We start from the raw sequence: 22,571 nt of genomic DNA, 5'->3' as shown, positions 1-22,571 counted from the left end.
GTTTTGGGAGTGGGTTTTGTGTGTGTTTATGTGTATACTTAGGGAGTGAGCTAAGAGATTGTCTTTTGTTTCATTTTTATTTCTTTTAGATAGAGCTGTCTGTGCGTCAGTTAGGTGTGAGTGTTTGTTATTTTGTCAGCACAGGCCATTCTGAAGTCCACCAGTGTAAATTTGACATATACAGTATATTCTATTCATTATCCAATCTGTGATTCCGGCTGGGTCCTTTTCATCTACAAATTTTTGTCCACATTCTCATCGCTGTTACAGTTATTCTTTTTCCCACATGCCAATCATAACACACACCTCATTCTGTTATGGATCAACCCTAGACTGGGTCATACCATCTCTGAATTGGATCTCTTGCCCTTAACAAAAGAGTTGGCACCTGAATTTTTTGGTCTAAAATTGTGTAATGTGAACCTGGCTTTAATCTGTTATTCGGTGGTATCTTAGTTCATTGAAACTCAGGACTTGTAATGTACATTTAAACAAATAAGTTACAAAAACATATGTTTTATTGTTTTTACTCAATTTACAACAAACAACAGACTTCAGAGAGGTGTGTGTGTTTGTATTTATTCTGATTTCAGAGATATGTAATAGACTTCAGTGTGGAGACACAACTCTCCTTTCATTCTTTGCTCACACTGATGTTCCTTAATACAGTCGCCCTGAGAGAGAGAGAGAGAGAGAGAGAGAGAGAGAGAGAGAGAGAGAGAGAGAGAGAGAGAGAGAGAGAGAGAGAGAGAGAGAGAGACTGATAAGAGACCGGTAACTGAAATTAAATTAATATTTATGGAAATGTCATGAGAATGGTTTGAACCTTTAACACATTTGCAGTGAGGAGTTCTCTTCTCTCTTCTGAATCTGAGGAAAAAAAAAAAACAGAACCATCAATAATCTTTACATTTACAGCATTGTGCCCACACTTATATCCAGAGCCGTGCAGCATTTTAATGACGTCACACATCTCAGCGAAGGCAGAGTTAGGAGTCTTGCCCAAGAACACTTACAGGTTACTACACTGACTACATGACATTAGACAGAAACAGAAGGTGTGAGAGAGAGAGAGAGAGAGAGAGAGAGAGAGGGGGGGGGGGGTGGAACTGAGAAAACAAATTACCTTTGTTTCTTTTGTGGCAGATGTAGTATACACAGGTTGAGGAGAGCATCCAAGAGACAAGAACACACACAGGACACACACTGACCAGCAGCTTCCAGCAGGAACTACACTCTGATACAGGGGGAGTGGGAGTGGTCATGGGCATGGACTGGGGCAGGTTGACACAAGGGACTAAAATGAAAGGAAAAGGAGATTGCCATTCCTTTATGACTAAATATTGCTCAGCCTCCAGCTACTGTTTCCTGCTTCAAACTAACCCTCTGTCTACTCTCCGTTACTGACTTCATGAAGTTTAAATGAACACTAACTATTTATTTATTAAGCATTATCATTACTTTATTACTTTCTGGATCCATACTATCACCACTAAGATTAGATCAGTACATCCTTGTCACTGTCATCTTTGGCTGTTCACAGGTGAGTTTCATGTTTTATGTCTGCTGTTCCTTTTTATTACTGGAATTGTGTAAAGCTGCTTTAGGACACCATCTGATTATATTCTGCTATTTTAATGCATCTATTCAGACACATCTGTTGCTGAATCATGTGTTGAACTGTGCATCTATCATTAGCATAATTTCCATGGAAAGGCACTGACCAATAGAAAGAGACGCTCAGGAGCAGCTAGACATGAGACTAATTTCATGACAGCCAGGGTCACTAGTGCCTAGAGTCTAATGGAAATGTATAAAGAGGTCCCTTGGGAACATATTTGAATTGGTATTTATACATCAGTACCTGACTTCAGTCATGTCAAATTCTCACAGCAATGTATCCATCTCTTGTGTAAAGTTTCCCAGCAATTTAAAGGACTCAACAGTTTAATTAATTTCAGAAAAAATATTGTGATAAAACATCCAGGTAATTATTGTGTCACAGACACAGCATAAGAGAAACACTTCTGTTTGCGAGAAGCTTTGTTAAAAGCAAACAAAAAAAGAATAAAAGTCAGTAAGCAGGAATTTAGGAATCTTACCATAAAGAGAGAGTCGGATGGTTCTGTTTCCAGTGTGATAAACATCATTAGAAAATATAATTCCATTTTCATCGTTGATAACCTGCTTTTCATGTAGAGCACAGTAGTACAGGCCCAGGTTTGATACAGTGACGTTCTTTATCAGAAGATCATGAGTTTTATTGGAGGGATTCCACACAAAATCATAATGTGGAAAGCCATCTTTCATCAAGTTGCTATGTGTTATAATAAGAGGAGGTTGATAGTTACAGGAATAGTTTTTAAACCAAACCGTAATTAATACACTTTTCCAAACACAATCACTTTTGAAAGTGATGTTGTCTCCTGGTCTCACTCTTATCTCCACTTCAGCTCCTGAGACACCGGAGAACAACACACCTGCAACACACCAGCCAAAGTTTACATGAAACAAAAAGGACAAACAGATCTTTGAATGTTCAAATTGCTGCTATTTTAAGGTGTAATTATTGCCGAACTACTTTGTATAATTTATCTAGAAAAGCATTGGCCATTATAATGGAAATATATAAGATCAACATGTCCAATGCTAGTGTGGGTTACAGAAGTAAATCATCCAATTAACCTTTGGCAAAATAGTGTGGAAATCAAGATCATTGGTGTCTCTCTGGAATCAAACTAAATCTACAAAATTAAAGTGTACTTACAGACGAGAGGAAAGAGAGCTGCTCTTGATCGATCCATCTCAGAGACTGCTGCGGAGAGGTTGATGACGCTGAGGGTCCTTGTAGCAAGGGGCTGAGCTGAGATTTGATTGGTCCACCTCAGTGGAAAATTTCTCGTAATCTACATCATCAGTGTTTGTCTGGTCTGAATGTAACCACATGAGGAAACAGCTCCAGCCAATCACATTTTTCGAAAACCTGCAACATAGATATTTCTCACAACTCACTGGTCTGTATAAATGGAAATATATTTGGTCAATTCTGAATGTCTTATGATCAAACTGGGTGATGGGGTAAACAGGATAAAGGGGTCGTTGCTAAACCAGCTTCCTGTTACCATTCAAAATGAAAAGGCGTAGTTAATTCGGACTTTCTAAAGAACATTGACATATTCACAGTGCTATGCTGTCTCTCAGTACAAAGTTTCACTACAATATGTTTTGTATTTGTATTGTATTTTAATTTTAACTTTAGATGTAAAAAGAGAATATAATCTCTACGGGACAATTCCTTCAGAGTAGAGTGACTTTCATGTAGAGAAAGTAACTTCACAAAACATTGTTGTATCCAAACTAATCCAGCTCAATTGAAATAAGAGATATTTAAAACAGTTCTGGTGCAAGTGTAAAGTGGTGGGAGCTGATTGGGTTTAAATACAGGTTCTAGGTTTATCTAATACACTGAGAGTGCCTGCAGTTTAGACCTAACTGATACAAAGCAGTCTGCGTTAATAAAGATAGTCAGAGTCAAGGCCTCATTGTGGGTTTCCTGTTTTAGAGCAGCTACAGTTTAATGTAAAGTTCAAAGGGTCTAAAAGCAGAAGAATAGACAAGGCCACTGACCACATTGTTCTCTGGAAGCTCTGCTTTATGGTTTGTTTAATCATTGAAGACAATCAGTTTACTCCATCGACTGAGGAACCAACAGGGAGATCTGTCCACATGGACAAGGAGTTTTCCCAGTCATCTTAATGCACATAATTTACTAGGACTAACAATTCCATCTGAGAATGCAGTAGATGAAGCTTGCGAATTCATGAAGCTGAAATATACAGACTTTGCAGCTGAGGTGAGAGAACGTGGATGGCAGACACATACAAGTCTGATAGAAATTGGTCTTAGGGCAGAGGTTTCCAAAGTCCGGCCCCCAGCTTCACTTTAAAGAATACATCATTAGTGGCTGGCACTTGGCACTTTTTTCTTTCACCAGATGGTGGCAGCAGTGCGCTAATGTATAGGATATTGCACCACTGTGTTAATGAATTGAGCTAAACCTAAACGGCATTCGTTTCTCTGGGCCAGCAAAGTTATTCACAGAACAATGTTTGGTGATGGCTGCAGCAAAGTTCACAGTGAGAACCAGTGATTTCAAGAGAGAGGGAAGTATCTGCAGTAAAATGTTAGATTTTATTATAGTTAATATATATAAACTGTTTTTTATAAATTTTTGTTTAAATTTATAAATAGCATATTTGGAAAGAGAGACTGGTCCTGAAGAATTTTGATATGAACCAGTTTGGCCCCCTTTAGGACACCCCTGTCTTAGGGGATTCATAGGTAATGCCTGGATCAGACCACACAATATTTTTGTCTTTCATGACGTTCACTATGTCAGTTTAGCATTATAAATTCATGCCGTGTCTTGGTTGGAAGACTGCCAACACTACATGTTTGACATGGACCATTCTTCATTCGTGTCATTCGTGAGTTCATTGTCTCTCAAGGGGGCTGGTCAAAAAACTGTCAGTCATGGCTACAGAAGTGCTATGTGTGCTGCTGGAAGTTTTGTGCTCCAAAAAGAAGAAGAAGAAAACATGACTGTGGACCCGTTCCTGTGTGTTTTAAAGAGGAGATAATAGACTGTGTATCCTGCAAAGAGAACTTTTGGTAATGCGTTAACATGTCAAGAGCATTTCCTCAGGTTTGTTTTTTCCACCTGACAGCTGCAGCAGCAGCCTTGTTCTTTCTCTTCTGTGTTTACATATTTGCACCAGACAGCGCTCTGTCCTCCTATTGGTCATTGTCAAGGAACATGGCATTGGATATGTCAGACTAGGCGAAAAGATCCCAAAAATTCGTACATCCTAGATTTTCATCGGTGTGTCATGTTGCATCCCAGACACAACATCACTGATCTTTGATTATGTCACACTACACGACTGTTTACTCGCCCCCGACACTCATATTCGGTTCCAACACTGGAAATTTGTCAGATACAATAAAATCATGCCAAAATCACGCTAAATCCATGTTGTCTGATCCTGGCATAAATCTGCCACATCCTTGCTTGTGTAGTTTGGCTTTAGTGGCTGAAAACTAAGGGTAGATGAAAGAACAAATCCGTGGCTGTGGATAGGGAGAGCATGGAGTATTTTGGGAAATGCACTGTAAACATTGAATGGCTGATGTCTTTCTTGTTGTAGCTACATGGAGGACTGTGTAGCTGAGTGGTGAGTAGTGTAGTGTCAGTGTTTAATATTGTAAATCCAGTTGGAATCAATGAGACTGAGCATGCATTAACGATGCCAATGACCTTAGGCCCCGTCCACATGAACTTTCCTTCCTCTGATTGTGAAAATGTCTCTGTGCAGAGGAATATGGGGACATTGTATCTCCTAAAGAGAGGCATTAACACATCAAAAAGCATGTGTAGTGGGCTCAGGACTAATATGATCAAAATCTCTTTCATCTTAAAAGCAGACTCCCCTTGTTTACGTCACCCATCTGTATCAAAGATCAAAGAAGATTGGGATGACCCAATCACCCAACCTTGCAATCAGCACATGTGTGATTAAAATAATAATAATAATAATAATAATAATAATAATAATAATAATAATAACAATAAGTTAGACTTATATAGCTCCTTTCTAATACCCAAGGTCGCTTTACAAAAAGAGGAGGGGGACAAAAAAAATAAAATAAAAGAATACACTTAAGCCTGCAGAGTGCAGAAGTACTGAGAGAAGAGATAGGTGCAGAGCTTTGTATGTGAGCAGGAGAACTTTAAACTGAATATGGAGTGAGACAGGTAACCAGTGGAGCTGATGAAGAACAGGGGTGATATGAGCAGATTTTTTAGAATAAGAGAGTACCCGAGCAGCAGAGTTCTGAACACACTGAAGGGAGTGTATGGTCATAGAAGGAAGGCCAATGAAGAGAGAATTACAATAGTCTAAATGGGAGGAAATGAAAGCATGGACCAGAATTTCAGCATCCTTCACAGAAAGCAGGGGACGAAGGCGAGCCATATTACGTAGATGGAAAAAGGATGTTTTGGTTTTGGTCTGGGTGGCACGGTGGCGCAGCAGGTAGTGTCGCACCCAGGGGCCTGGAGGTTGTGGGTTCGATTCCCGCTCCGGGTGACTGTCTGTGAGGAGTTGGTGTGTTGTCCACGTGGGTTTCCTCCGGGTGCTCCGGTTTCCTCCCACAGTCCAAAAACACACGTTGCAGGCGACTCGAAAGTGTCCGTAGGTGTGAGTGAATGTGTGTGTGTCTGTGTTGCCCTGTGAAGGACAGGCGTCCCCTCCAGGGTGTATTCCCGCCTTGCGCCCGATGATTCCAGGTAGGCTCTGGACCCCCCGCGACCCTAAATTGGATAAGCGGTTACAGATAATGGATGGATGGTTTTGGTCATAATATGAGGTTTGAAGAACAGAGAGGAGTCAAGAAATACACATAAATTGCGAACAACTGGAGAGGTTTTTACAGCCACACCATCAAAGTTAAGTGTGATATCAGAAATTTTTGAAAGAGTGGACTTGGGGCCAGTGAGCAAGACTTCAGATTTTTCTGTGTTGAGTTTCAAAAAGTTGGCATGCAACCAATGTCTCAGATCCTGAACGCAGGAAATAATGGTAGAGGGGGGCAGATTGGAGGTATTTTTGGTGCTCACATATATTTGAGTATTGTCTGCATAACAATGATAATTAAGACCATGGCTGTGGATGATCTGACCAAGTGGCAGCATGTATATGATGAATAGTTTAGGGCCTAGGACTGAACCTTGGGGAACACCTTGTATAACAGTAATAGGGGAAGATCTGTGTGTGATGTGTCAGTTATGCCAATAGCTGAGAGACGGGAGATGAGTATGCTGTGCTTAACAGTGTCGAATGCTGCACTCAAATCTAGGAGAAGAAGAATACTGAGTGCACCAGAATCAGTAGCTAGTAGGATATCGTTTAAAACCCGCAAAAGGCCTGTCTCAGTATTGTGTTTTGTGCGGAAGCCAGACTGAAAAGACTGAAAAACATTATTGTCCATCAGGAATGACTCTAACTGAATAGCCACCACCCTTTCTAACAGCTTAGCTAAAAAGGGGAAGTTAGAAATAGGTCGGAAATTATCAAGGTTGTCTGTGTTCAGACCAGGTTTTTTGAGAATGGGTGTAATGGCAGATGTTTTAAGGCCTATGGGGACATGACCTGAGGCAAGAGACATATTTTAACGAGATGGGAAATGGGGCTGGATATGATGGCGGAATATTTTTTAAGAAGTGGGGTAGGAGCGGCATCGAGGAGACAGGTACAAGCATTGGAATTAACTATAAGCTCTGATATAAGTTCTGGATCAATGGGAGAGACATTAGCCAGGGGTTTATGAGCTGGGCTCAAATGGAAACAATGCTCAGGGGAAGAAGGAGATGAGAGGAGCTGATGGTAGATTTTAGCAATATTGTCATTAAAAAATCTATGGAAAACTTCACATTGCTACAGCAGTGTTAAAGTTCTTGATTGTTTGTGGCTGAATGAGTTTACTAACAGTAGCGAAAAGTGTTTTGGGCTTGTTACCAGAATTATTAATAAGAGATTAAATGTGTGCAGAACGGGCAGATTTTAAAGCAGTATTATAATAAATCATGTGGTCAGTATATGCCATTAAGTGCACATTAAGACCAGAATTCTCGAAGCGGTACTCCAGATGCCTACCAGTGGTTTTTAAAGCACGGAGTTCAGGAGTGAATCAAGGGGAGGAGCGACCAGCAGGCACCTGTCTAGTCTTTAAGGGAGCCAATTGGTCTAGTATACCAGAAACAGTGTCATTAAAGAGAGTCAGAATGTCATCAGGACAGGACAGCCGGGAAATAGAAGAAAGTGCAGAAGACTGAAGAAGGGCAGAAAAAGATTGAGGTTCGATAGCTTTGATATTATGGAAGGAGACAGTAGATTTACAGAGATGTTAACAGATGCTTCAACAAGCTTGTGGTCAGAAACACCAACAATAGAGCCAGAGACAGAGGTAACAGATAGACCAGAATAACAAATTAAATCCAATGTGTGGCATTGATGTGAATCATCAAGAATTACAGCGAGACCACCCACTTCCCCTGTGGCCTGGGCTTAGCTAAATATCTAAAATCACTAGGAGTCAACAAATTAAGGTGGAAATGATCACGAGGTTTTTGCTATGTCTCTGTGAGGAAAAATACACTGATGTGGTTCACAACCATGAGATCATTAAGTAAAGGAGCTTTATCTGTGATAGAGCGGGAGTTAAGTAGTCCAAGTTTAAGTCTGTGTGACGTGTTGGAGCAGTTCATCGATGGCAGTGGGGTGGCTCGAGGGAAAGACCGGAGAACATTAACGTTAATTCCTGGAGAGCTGTACGAAGATGCGAAGCGCTGATTCCACCCACTAGACCATATGACAGGAATAGCAGAGCCCGAAGAACGATCCGCCGTAGGTCGAGGTTTGGAGGAGCGATGAATGTAGCGTGGGCGCCGGGTTATGCCAAGTGACTGACATAATTTGCACGTGGAACTGTCAAGCCGAGAATGAAAGCAAAAAGTGTCGAGTTCGCACAGCAACTCTCACTCGCATACAGCACGATGCAGCTCAGCGCGTCGATGTAAACAAAACTTGCAAACGGAGTTCAGAGAATCCACCGGAGAGACGTCACACGTAGAAGTTAAACAGTTGAAAAATTAGACAAATAACCAGGGATGAGGGAGGGGGGAAGAAAAAAAATGTAAATAAATAATAATAATTCCAGCGACAAGCTCCAGCAACAAACGAGCACAGCGTACCCTCACCCGGAAGCAGAAGTCCATCAGTAGCCAATTCACCTGCACAATTCACCTCTTGGCCTGATCAATGCAAAATGCATGAAACAGGTACCACAGAGTTCCTCCTTTCACACCTTGAGATCCCTTCAGCTGAAGGAGCTGGACATCTGCAGGCTGACACACTCAGCATTGTTGTTTAAAAAACGTAATAAAGGCAGCCTCTGTCTTTCAGATTGAGTCAAACCATGGAATTCAACATTAAAAGGAAAATACATTTTTTATATGAGAAATACATATTACTACCTAACACTGAGACTTCACATGACAATTAAACTGAAATTTAACTACAGTTCATAAAAGATGATCCTTAAAGCTTTCAGGAGCAACTGCGTCCACACATTGAACAAGAGCGACCTCCAGTTAGTGCCCTGAGAGACAACACCACACAAAATTTATTTGTTCCTGAGCCGCCACAATTCCTGTATATCTTTCGTTTTGTATCTTTTCTCTATTTGTACAATGATTCATTGTTTCTTATCAATCAAACATTCAGAAACCACATGGATTGAGAAGTCCTCTCTGCTTCGTTACCTATACATGGAAACCACACTTTATTTCATATATTATTCTGTATTTGGGATAAAATTTTATTTTTTTTATATATATATATATATATATATGCTATGTGTAAAAGACTGTGGAATAGTCCACCAGGAAACATGTTTCATTCCTAATGTCTTTCTTTATAAGTGAATTAAATCATAAGGACGTGATCTGACTGAGTCTCTTTGTCCTGATTCCTGGGCGAGCTCTACGTACTAAGCTCCACACTGGATCCCTCGGGGCCAATCATCCGCGGCTCTGTCAGACCTTCAGGATCCAATCAGAGCGCAGGCTCCTCCCTTGAGATGGGGCCAAAAGACCATTGAATTAGGCAATTGCAGAATGAACCTTCAGTCAGTAACACTCAGTGAGTCAGTGAGGAAGTCAGCGATTCAAATTGACTTCTGGATCCACCAACAAACAAAGGACAATTCACTCTGGCTCCACAAAGGAAAGATTCAGAAAAGGGAACTGACTCCATTTTAACTATTGAGCCTTCAGCAAAAAGATAGTACTTTTGATCATTATTTATTTTGTTTTATTTCATTTCGTTCATTTGTTTTCTCTATTGATCTACAAAAGCTTCCACGTTAGAACTAATCAACGAACGGCTGGTAAGCTTGATTTGGCCAATCAAGTAGACCGCCCTGGACTAGTCCCCAGATTAAACATTATAATATAATAGACACTTGGCATTCATCCAGGAAGTGTGCCTCGAGCAGCTGAATCTGTCCCTGTAAGTGTCGATAACCAAAGTCAGCCCAAAATGAGAACTCCCAGTGTCTGAAAGGTTTGAGGAACCAACCCTTCACCACCATGACTCTGCTACACTTAAAGAGCCCAGTGGATCAACCCCAAAAAGCAATCTTTCAGGTCCCCCTTATCAGCGAGAGGGCCGATTGCCCAGTACTTTCACCATAGACCTGGATTACTAGTTTGGAGCCGATGGCCGCGAGAAGTCGCCATTGTGTACAGTAAGGCTCTCTCTCAAACGTGCTATCAGGTTGAATGCCAAGTTCAGTCAGTTTTGATAAAATGTTACATATCTTTTAGTTACTAGTTATAATTTATCTCTTAACTCTCAGTTAACATGCTCTACATATATTATTCATTCATTATCTGTAACCGCTTATCCAATTCAGGGTCATGGTGGGTCCAGTCATTGGGCACCAGTCCTTCACAGGGCAACACTTTTGAGTCGCTGATCCACCTACCAACGTGTGTTTTTGGACTGTGGGAGAAAACCGGAGCACCCGGAGGAAACCCACGCGGACACAGGGAGAACACACCAACTCCTCACAGAGTCACCTGGAGCGGGAATCGAACCCACAATCTCCAGGCCCCTGGAGCTGTGTGACTGCGACACTACCAGCTGCACCACCATGCCGCCCTTCTACATATATTAATCACATGTTATTGAAGGTAAGGGTATTGGTTTGCCAGTTAGTCCAGTCTATGAAAATTGTATAAATAATTTCCTGTTATGAATAATATGTGTTGTGTTTTTGTGTGGAATTTGCTCATTTAAGTTAAGTGTAAATTCGAGTCCAAGAACCCCATTCTTAATCTAAGGAAATAACAAACTTATACTTAAATAAATTTGTTTGCGTTACCCGCTCAGTGGATTAGAAATGAATGAATAACTAATTAATTAACTGACTCCACTACATGAGAGAAACATAGAGGTGTACTCCCAAATACTTCCTATAAAATGTACTAGGCAAACCATGAAATTGTCAAGATCCTAATAGTAATAATAATAATAATAATGATAATAATAATACCTTATATTTATATAGCGCTTTTCAAGAACTCAAATAGAGCAAATATAGAATCCAAAATATTAACAAACAGTACAGAACAAGCATGAATAGATTAAATTTGAGGAGTATTTTAAACAAGGGAGAAAGTATATTTTTGAGGTTTGATTTGAATATAAAGAGAGTTGGAGAATTTTGAAACAGAGGGGAAAGGAAGTTCACAAAGGACACACTGTGACTTTGTCCTGTGTGCAGTGAGCAGCCTGGTTGAGGAAAATACATAACATTTAGTCAAAAAAATTGGTCACAAAGTGATGGGTTTTCAGTCTGCGTTTAAAGACCGTGAAAGAGTCCGCTGTTCAGACAACCAGTGAAAGTTAATTTCACCATATGTATACAATAAAATGACTAGGGGACCCAGCATAGAGTCTTGAGGGACACCAGTGGTGAGCCTCCATGGATTGGATAATGATGCATTTCATATTGCCTGGTAAGACTCAAACCATGTTCATGCCAAAACAGCAAAGACAAGGAACTGATTATGACGAGTTGGATGAAGGGCAGTAGGTCCACTGAGATTGACTGGAGCAGTGTTGATGGGATGGGGTCCAGTGGGCAGGTGGTTGGCTTGCTGTATTTGAGTAGCTGTAGGACATCATCTGTGGAAAGGGAGAAAAAGCTGGTTAAAGAACAAACAGTGTGACAACTACTAGGGAGGAGGGAAAGAGGAATAAGACTGGTGTATTTTATTAACCAATGCCCACACTGAACAAGCTTGACTTACTACCAAGGATGCGAACACAACTCAAACTCTGAGAGTACAAGGACTGTACGGCTCGCCGGAGCGACCCTGGCACCCCATACTCCCAGAGCACCTCCCACAGAATCTCTCGGGGAACACGGTCATATGCCTTCTCCAAATCCACAAAGCATGTGTAGAGTGGAGTAGCAAATTCCCACGCCCCCTCAATCATCTGTGAAAAAGTAAAGAGTTGGTCCATAGTTCCACAGCCAGGACAAAATCCGCATTGTTCCTCCAAAATCCTAGGTTCGACTATGGGACGGATTCTCCTTTCTAACACCTTGGCATAGACTTTCCCTGGGAGGCTGAGAAGTGTAATGCCACGATAATTGGCACACTTTCTCCGGTCCCCTTTTTTGAAAATAGGAACCACCACCCCGGTTTGCCAATCCAAAGGCACCGTTCCTGAGGTCCATGCAATATTGTATAGGCGTGTCATCCAAGACAGCCCCACATTATCGAGTGCCTTCAGTAACTCTGGGCGAATCTCATCCACTCCTGGAGCTTTGCCACTGCGAAGCTTTTTCACCACCTCAGTGACTTCAGCCAAGGAAATGGAGTCTGACCCCCCAGACACTTCTGGCCCTACCTCCTGCACAGGAGGCATGTCTCTCGGGTTAAGGACTTCCTCAAAGTGCTCCTTCCAATGCCCAACAATACGCTCAGTCGAGTTCAGTGTTTCACCATCCTTGCTGAGCACAGCTTGGACAGTGTCCCCCGTCCCCCTCCTGAGCTGTCGGAGTGTTTTCCAGAACCTCTTTGAGGCCGCCCGGAAGTCAGTCTCCATGGCCTCTCCAAACTCCTCCCATGGTCTGGATTTTGCTTCAGCAACTGCCACAGCTGCAGCCTTTTTCGCCTGCCAGTACCCATCAGCAGAATCGGAAGTTCCCCGAGCTAGCCAATCTCGAAAAGCCTCCTTCTTCCGCTTGACAGCTTCCCTCACCCCCGGTGTCCACCAACGGGTTCTTGGGTTGCCGACAAGTTTTTGACCACAGCTACATGCAGCCGCTTCCACGATGGAGGTCTGGAACAGTGTTCATTAAGACTCCATTCCCCCTACCTCCTCCGGAACATGTGAGAAGTTCTCTCGGAGGTGAGAGTTGAAATCCATCTGGACAGAGTCATCTGCCAGCTTTTCCCAGCACAACCTCACTATACGTTTGGGTTTACCAGGTCTGTCTGGCGGCTTTCCCCGCCATCGGATCCAACTCACCACCAGATGGTGATCGGTTGACAGCTCAGCCCCTCTCTTTACCCGAGTGTCCAAAACTTATGGCCTCAGGTCAGAAGACACAACCACAAAGTCGATCATTGACCTTTGGCCCAGAGTGCTCTGGTACCAAGTACATTTATGAGCAATCTTATGTTCGAACATGGTGTTCGTTATGGACAAACCATGGCTAGCACAGAAGTCCAACAACATCACACCACTCGGGTTTAGATCAGGCAGTCTGTTCCTCCCAATCACTCCTCTCCAGGTTTCCCAGTCATTGCCAACGTGAGCATTGAAGTCCCCCAGTAAAACAATAGAGTCAGTGCATGGAATCCCCTCTAGAACTCCACTCACTGCCTCCAAGAAGGCCGAATACTCTGAGCTGCTGTTCGGTGCATACGCATACACAACAGTCAAAGTTTTCCTCTCTGCAAGCCGGAGCCGCATTGAGGCGACCCTCTCGTTTACTGGGACAAATTCCAGCTGTACAGGCACCAGCCGGGGACTTGTGAGTATCCCCACACCCGCCCTGCGCCTCTCACCCTGTGCAACTCCTGAGTAGGAGAAAGACCAACCCCTAGCAAGGAGTTTGGTTCCAGAGCCTACACTGTGTGTAGAGGTGAGCCCAACTATTTCTAGCTGGTATCTCTCAACCTCACGCACCAGCTCTGGCTACCCCCCAGTGAGGTTATGTTCCACGTACCAAGAACCAGTTTCTCCTGAAGTTCCACGATGCCAGGGGCCCCTTTGCCCCCGCTCTGTGCCCGATGGGCATTGCACCGCACCCCTAATCTGGATCTTGCGGGTGGTGAGCCCACATAATCCTCCCACATTGCCATTTCGGGCTGAGCCCGGCCAGGTTACATGGGCTGCCCGGCCACCAGGTGCTTGCCGTCGGAAACTACCCCCAGGCCTGGCTCCAGGGGTAGGTCCCGGTAACCCTTTCCCGGGCAGGGTACACTGAATTTTAATGGGTGTACTCATAGGAATGCTTTTGGATCATGTTTATCTGGATCTTCACTCCAGACCTGTTCGCCATGGGAGACCCTACTGGGAGCTAACAGCTCCCGACGACATAGCCCTGGAGGTCATGAGACCACACAAGCCCTTCCGCCACGACAAGGCCCTGATCAAGGCTGTAGACAACATACTGATACATTTGTGAGGATTTTACTAATAGAGCATTGGTGAGGTCATTAGATATCTACTTTGTAATCTACATTATGTACTGGATTTAATTCCATCAGTCCAGATGCACAGCTCTTTACACCTCTTTATTTCACACATGACAATTGGCTTGTTCACCTTAGGGTCTGGCATCTTCACAAAGGATTAGACTCTATTCACTCAAAGAGACTAACTGTATAATCAAACATTCTCAAGTGACAAACTAAGAGAAAACAGACATTTTACAGAAACTAGTTCAATCGGGTGTCCCAAAAGTGTAGCACACGTTTACACCTTAAAATTGTCTCTATAGTTTAACTGATATGACATAAGCCTAAAAGATCTTAAATAGAAACAAGACACTAAGAAACCAAACATTCAGAGAATCATTTATTCATTTTTTGTAACTGTTTGATAATTCAGAGTTGGAGCTGGACTCTGACACTTCCTGCTGAACCAATGTGCCACCCATTTAGGGAAACAATCACAGCATAAAACATAGTAGACCTGAAACACACACTGAACCATGCATATTTCGTAGGAATACACATCCTTGTGAAATGTTATTTAGAGGAAATAATCTTAGCCCAGAACCCAGAAAATATCAGAGCCTCACCTCTAAGAATGAGCCGTGTAGCCAGTCATCCATAGTAATAAACAGTCCTATTAGGGTTATCTTTTTCCAGTCTTGCGCAGTAGTAAAGACCCAGGTCTTTTTCTGTGATATTTCTCAAAAACAGATCATATGTTTTACTGGAGTCTTGGAAAGCTTTGACTAACAATCATTAGAAGTGTAGGGTGAATCTCACCTGAACATTTTCTAAACCAAGAACCATCTGAATGTACGGGTATCGCCTGATCACAGTAAAGAGTGATGTTTTCTCCTGGTCTGACTTTAATCTCCATTAACGCTCCTGAGACAGTGTAGAAAAACACAACTGAAAAACAAAAAACTCTTTAGTTGCACAACTATGTAAATTCTTATATTTCCCAATTTACAAAGAAATAATTATTTACTTACAGATGTTTTTGGTTTGTGCTGCATTAAACTGAAATGTGTTTCAAGAGCAAGTCACCAATGAGAAGAAGCACAAACACCTATGTTTCCTTCTACCAAAGTTGTTTATGTATATTTGTTTTGATGCATAAAATCAATATATCAGACAAAATCAACCATGAGTATGTGAAGTAAATAGAGGTGTGAGTTATTGTACACTTTCTTTTTTTTTTAAATATTTTTAGAAACTTTTATATTATGAAAATTATTATGAAATATTTTTTGACGTCTATACAGCCCGGCAATCAATCTTTATTTTTTTTTTTTAAATTGGCTTTCCAAAATAGACTCAGGTTGTGGGTTCGGTTCCCGCTCCGGGTGACTGTCTGTGAGGAGTTGGTGTGTTCTCCCCGTGTCCGCGTGGGTTTCCTCCGGGTGCTCCGGTTTCCTCCCACAGTCCAAAAACACACGTTGCAGGTGGATTGGTGACTCAAAAGTGTCCGTAGGTGTGAGTGTGTGTGTGTCTGTGTTGCCCTGTGAAGGACTGGCGTCCCCTCCAGGGTGTATTCCCGCCTTGCGCCCGATTCCAGGTAGGCTCTGGACCCCCCGCGACCCTAAATTGGATAAGCGGTTACAGATAATGGATGGATGGATGGATGACTCAATGGGAATTGACAGATATTAAATAATTGATGATTTCCAGCTATAAAATCCCCTCATTGCTCACTAGCAGCTCAATACAGACTCACATTGTGTCATATACTGAACAACTGCTGGCTGAGCTAGTCTGAAATAACTGACTGGGTTTAGATTCAGGTGACAATTTTAACCCATTTTCAGCAGATCTCACATTTGTCTGCAATGACACAAAATGTGAAGAGGTCTGGTTTAACCATGGTAACTTTTCTTACACGTTTAGGCTAAGTCTTTTAACTTTTGAGTGTAAGGCTTAGGGGCATGGGGGTGAAAGTGAATTTTCAGACATTAGCGTGATAAAAAACACATTTCCATTACAGGCTTAACTGAGCATGTGCATTTTGCTGGTGACTGTCACAGTTATTTTGTGGTTTATAAGCTGCTCAACAAGCAGGACCAGGGAGATCAGATAAACCAGCACTAAACAAGCTTCAACCATCAGACTAATTTAGACTAGCAGTAAATGTTGACCTGTTGATGTGAAAGAAGAAGACCTGTCACGTTTCTCAGTTACTGTCCATCCTCTCTGCTCCTTCTCCCTCCAGATGTGGACCTTGAGAAATGAAAAGTTGCCTAGTTGTACAATTCCAGGATTGTTTATCATTATGCGGGTGGAAGGAGCAGAGTCTCATAATGAACCATATCCAGAAGCACCTTCCATCATCATATGGTTCCAGAAACATGACACTGATGTTTGAGCTGCAAAGTCCCTGGATCTTAAACCCAACAAAAGACGTTTTTAGGTGAAGTTTGCAGTGAGAGTTCACAGGGCACAGGGTTATGGTTAGCTGTATGTTTAATGCTGAATGTTTGATTTCACTGACCATGGTGCTGAATCTTCTCTACTTATGTACTGTGAACCATTAGCTGAGGGTATTTTGTGGAGTTTGGTGTTATGGTTACTGCCTTGTTGATAAGTTATTCTTTTCATTGTTGTGTCTTATTAAATATGTTTGTATTGGTTTTTGGAATTTGAAATTGTCCATGGTGACTGTTAAGGTGTTGCTAGAATATTCCTAAGGCATCACAGATGGTTGAGAAGATGTTGCTTTCATATCCCAAGAGACTGCAATGGTGTTGTGCTTGCTATGTTTGAGATGTTTGAGAGGGTGTCAGGCTGTTGCTACTATATTCAATGCAAGTACTAAGATGTTGCTAAGCTGTTTTAATAGAATCTGAAGTTTCTGCTAAGATTTTGACAGGCAGTAGCTATGAAAGTTCAAGTCATTGCTAGAATGTTGTCATGGTAGTCAGTGTGGTTGCTAATATGCTGATGATGGTTTCTAAAGTGGTGTTAGTTATTAAATGTAATGAAACTAAAATAATGAATTAAGGTCATTAATATAACAGTGTAATGAAATCTGAGCCCTGCATTCAACCCCTCGGTTTCAGTGAACTCACACATGATTAGGGGCAGTGAACATACCCTTGGAGCAGTCGGCAGCCAGCTTCGGCTCCCATGTAGCAGGGGGTCAATTTGGGCAATTCAGCCATGGATTTGAGTGAGGTATCTCTGTCCAGTTACACCTCCCTCCAACACACCCTTCACCCCTTGCTCGTATCCCTGCTTATGAAACTAACCACACACCATTTGCTAGGATTCAGGCAAAGTTTTTTGTATTCCAGTGAAAATTTTGAAGAAAACACCAAATATTGACCAGCATTTTTAGTCACAAAGCATACTGTACTTTATAATAAAATAAAGACTCATAGAGTAAGAAAATTTCACACAAAATGGGCAAAAAATACATGAGGAAGGAAACACAGAGACAGAGACAAAATTCCTGGGAGACACTGGGATCAGAAGAAAGGTGAGAGAACTCAAGGAAACCTAAGATAACTGAAGAAAAGACAGAATGAAGGGGAGATTGAAATCTCTCAGCCTTTATCTGACTGTGTCTTTGGGCCACATAAGACAAAAGAACCAGCAGAGAGCATATACCCCCAGCTCCAGGTGTTGGGTTTTTATGTTCATTGACTCGGGTTCTACTCAAGAATAGCACCAGAGCCAACCATTACATTTCCAATATTCTTAACAGAAAACTTTACCTAGTGAAATAAACCAGACACCCCTGGTGGGAAAGCATGCATTACAATGGCTGGTCACATTCCCCAAATACGAGGCAGTCCCATAGCAGTCTTCACCAGAGAAAGAAGAAATGGGAGGCTTGAGGAGCTGGTGACGGAGAAAGAGGTAGGGTTTCACTCTGGCTGCTCGTAGACGTAGGAGAAGCCAGGTCTGTGCTGCAGAGCTTGTAGCTGTTGAAGCAGTGGGGAAGCAGACATGATGACAGCAGATTCACTTTCCCCAAACATGAGGAGGTAACACTGGTTGCAATGGGAGGTGAAGCAGGAGAGAGCAGAGGCCGCGCTCAGATCAGGAGCAGGAAAGACTGGAACACGCTGAAGTGTTTAGAGCAGTTGGAGCAGGAAGCAGGTGCGGCAATGACCGAATGAAGCCCCCAAATATGAGGCAGTCTCATAGCTGCTTAGCCAGAGAAGGGGGAAAAAGGAGGCTCAGTGAGCTTGATGATGGCCGAACGCTGCTCCAAATATGAGGCAGAGGATGAAACCAGAAATAAACCCAGAGCAGAGGAGCAAGCTGACATTTAGAAGCAGTAAAGTCAAGATCTGTCCCATTTGTCAAATTCAGCAAGTTAGTCAAAAGTTGGTAGTTTGTTTTTACACAACTTCAATTTTAACCTGGAATTTGAGTTGTGCTTTCTGACAGATGGTGTTAACACATCTCCAACAGCAGCTCAAACTGGCCTAGTTTCTGAACTATTCAGAAATACAAGTCCTCCCTCGGAACAAGAGGAAGATGAATCAGATAAAGAAACCTATCACTTGATAATGTCCTACCACCTAGTTGTTGTAACTGTTAACATATTTGATGTGGAAAATCATTAAACACAGAAAAGTAAAAAACACTGGGACACAAGAATCAGTTTGAAATTATATTTCAGCACTCACCAGGGAAAAATAGGAGCATGGATCTGTTTCCTTCAAGATACCCCCCCCCCCCCCCACAGGATTTTTAGGATGTAAAGCACAGTAGTACACTCCCAACTCAAATTCTGAGATGTTCTTTACATTAAGGTCATAACTTGAAAAATGTAAAATAGTAATGAGGCTTGGAATCTTCAGTCAAATAAAGAACAGGAGGCCGAAGCTGGTGGGAGGATCTTCTCACCCACATTATTTGAAACTTTGCTTTGGCTTGTGGATTCTGTAAACTACTGCACAGTCACAAAGTAATATCATCTCCTGGTCTTTAATTTCCATGAATTCTCCTGAGACACTGGAGATCAACACACCTGCAACACAACATTAAAACTAGGTTAAATTAAATATGTCTCAGAAAAAGTGAAGCTTCTTAATGTCCCTGTAGTTTCTACTGAACTGAAAACTGAAGGACATTCATCAGGAGTGTGTTCCTCTTCACTGCAGTAATATTCTCTACTCTTCAGGCCAAACATTCAGCTGGAATCTCAGCCATTGCAGTGAGGATTTATTGGCATTAAGCCATGAATACATTAGTAGGCTTTTTTGTCATCTTACCCACTGTTAGCATTAGACATGGTGACTTTAGGTGTAGAGTTATACAACATGAAGTGTTGGTTTCACAAACAGGGATTAAGCCTAATCCTGGGCTACACAGCATTTTGTATTTTGATTTTCCATTGAAATGGGGGTATAGTCCAGGACTAGAATTAATCCCTGACTAAGAATCCACCCCAAACAGCTGCCAACACTAATATTTGTTTCTGCAACCCTAACCTTAAATTATTCCAAAAGTGTAGACATTTTTACTGCAGTGAAGAGGAACACACTCCTGATTAATGTCCTTTTGCTCAAAAGAAAGTCTGGGTTGTGAGGTGCCCAAACACTTTTGGGAGAAATATCTTAAGACATAAATAAGACATTTCCAGAGTCTCCTGATCCGTTCAATATCAACATTTTATCAATAATAGAGAAGGTCCACTATGAACTTGAACAAATAGAAAAGTTTACTTACAGACGAGAGAAAGCAGAGCTGCTTTTGATCCCTCTATCTCTGAGGCTACTGCCGAGGGGCTGATGACAATGAGGGTCTTTGTAGCGAGGGGCTGAGCTGATTGGTCAACATCAGTGGAACATTTCTTGTAATCTACATCATCAGTGTTTGTCAGGTGTGAACGTAACCACATGCAAAAACAGCTTCAGCTTCGCAGTGGTCAACTCTCTTTGAAGACCTTTGGACAGAGACATTTCTCACAGCTGATTGGTCCACGTAAATGGAACCTTTCAGTTCCGGTCTGAGTGTGTTATGATCAGATTGGATGTGGGGTACTGAATGGGGCTTGATGAAGTCTCTTCAGAATTAGAATCACTTTATTTCACCAAGTATATTGGAAATACATGTTCACACATGCATAACATTTCCAAAGAAAAACAAGCCCGACTGGCACAGAGACTACATCAAACTAAGTATCAAACTAAGTACAGTATCAAACTAAGTGAATCTAGAATATAGTATAAATAAAATGGGCAAAACATGTCATATGCAAGGGGCTAAAGTGAATGTGTGATAATAGTACATATGCAGATGACATTATGTCATATGATATATATTCATATATACCTGTGAAGGTCTAGTCAGTGGTTGTGGATAAGGAGAACACAGACTAGTTGGAGAAATGCGCTATAGAGCTGCTGTTGTGATGGTTGGTAATGTAGCATGTAAAGATCACATGGAACTGGTGGCACTGAGCATGCTTTAATGGTGCCAGTGGGGCTAGGTACAGCCGTGGTCACCAGGGAGACCAGTGTGGATTTACGTTTGTTGATGGTTAAGGGTATGGAATTACTGTAAATCTAGCTTGGAGGAGGGTGGGTCTGGGATGACAGACTTCACTGTTGAGCCTTCTGGAGGTGTCGTGGGCATAATTCAGCGAAACACTGACGAGGGGAGATGACTATCTGATGACCCTTGTGAAGAGCTAGTGATGCAGTGGGTGGTTTGGGTTCTCATGCGATGGGCTCAATGATTAACGGTAGGTGTTAAGGCTATCTGGTTGCTGATCGGATCATGAATGTCCACAGCAACCATAGGGTGTAACTGTAGGATTGGAACAATAGAAATGATGTGGCTGCTGGTAGGAAGAGAGTGGGGCAGACACTATGTGATGCTCTAATTGATTGGCATAGGATATTTTACATCATATCTTGTGTATGATTATTTATTTATGCCAGTCTCTGGCATATATAACTGTGCTACAAATGTGCTATAAAACTATTATGTACAGGATATTACAGAATTATAGAACAGGAATATAAAAATGTAAATACTTTATAGTTGTGCAAATATGCATATTAAAAAGAGCAGTTATAACATTTGCTCTGCAACATCTGCTCTGCAACATATAACAAATATAAGTTGTCTGTTCTGAGATGCTGGTTCTCAGGTTGAAGTTAAACGTTTAAAATGCAAGGTGTCCACTGTTGTTGATGAGTGCTACAGCTTTGGGGAAGAGGCTGTCAGCGTGTCTGGTTGTCCTGGTTTTGATGGCCTTGAGTCTCCTCCCTGGGAGAAGTGGCTGGAAAAGGTAATGTCCAGAATGAGAGGAGTCAGCTGTAATTGGTCCCAGAGCTTTTCTCACCTTTTGTATGATGAAAAGTTTGTAAACGTCCTGCTTTTTGGGTGGGAAAGCCAGAGTGGTCATGGAGGCGGAGGTTGGGGAGGAGGATTGAGGAGTGGCAGAGAAAAGCTGTAGAACTCATTCAGGTTGTTGGTGAGCTGGTGGGGAATTTCTCACCCTTTAAGGAATCTGTGATCTCTTAGAGACCTTTCCAGACTGAGGCTGGGTTGTTAGCAGCAATATGGCAGTTTAGATTTTCTGAGTTTTCCTTCTTTGCTGCTTTAATCCCTTTCTCCAGCTTGTATTTGGCCACTTTATAACAAATGAAGTAAACAAACACAGATTTGTCAGTTTTTTAGTTTTTAGAAACTTCATTCTGGATGTTGCCTAGAAGTGAAAATCTGTTTAGAACAGAAAAGAGAGAAAGAGCTCAAGCTCAGACTTTCATTGGGACATCTGTGTGAGTATGTCCATCCTGTTCAAATATGTTTGATAGATTAGGAGAATATTTTTGACCATGTGTCTAGACACATACTGTGGAAGGAGTATGAGGTTTGGAGGATTTTGTTGTGGGGATCTAGTCCCTGTACAAATGCAGTGAGCTACAAAGGTATATCTTATCTACACTCTTGTTGTGTTCATGGGCAGAATATCAAATTTCAGACTGAACTGGAATTTAGTCAGTTGAAATAGTCAGTTGAGTGTTTACTAAATGCCAACAATATAAATTTGAAATTAGATAAACCAGAGTGTGTTATACTCTTCCCCCACACCGAGAGTCAGAGAGCCTCTCTAAAACAGGAAACGCTAACTAACACCCTGCTGGTCTGACTGTATTTGCTGACTGATTTCAGATCTGACCTGCAGCTCCGAGGCCTGGGTTAACCCCTTGGACCCTAAAAATATAGCATTTGGCTATTT

The 22,571-nt window shown here is 41.9% G+C and overlaps 1 long non-coding RNA gene across 1 annotated transcript; it reads right to left on the bottom strand.

Moving 5' to 3' along the window:
• Positions 1–606: 606 nt before the first annotated feature.
• Positions 607–8,878, bottom strand: LOC136674421 (uncharacterized). Its single transcript, XR_010796054.1, has 6 exons — positions 8,813–8,878; positions 2,768–2,983; positions 2,103–2,480; positions 1,127–1,297; positions 827–870; positions 607–674 (listed from the first exon to the last, which is right to left on the bottom strand). It is a non-coding gene; the product is annotated as an uncharacterized lncRNA (long non-coding RNA).
• Between the last annotated feature and the right edge of the window lie 13,693 nt (positions 8,879–22,571).

Source organism: Hoplias malabaricus, chromosome 2 (genome assembly GCF_029633855.1).
Source record: "Hoplias malabaricus isolate fHopMal1 chromosome 2, fHopMal1.hap1, whole genome shotgun sequence".
Lineage (NCBI taxonomy): Eukaryota > Metazoa > Chordata > Actinopteri > Characiformes > Erythrinidae > Hoplias > Hoplias malabaricus.
The sequence above is the reverse complement of the archived record's forward strand: the minus strand, read 5'-3'. Positions and strand labels throughout refer to the sequence as shown.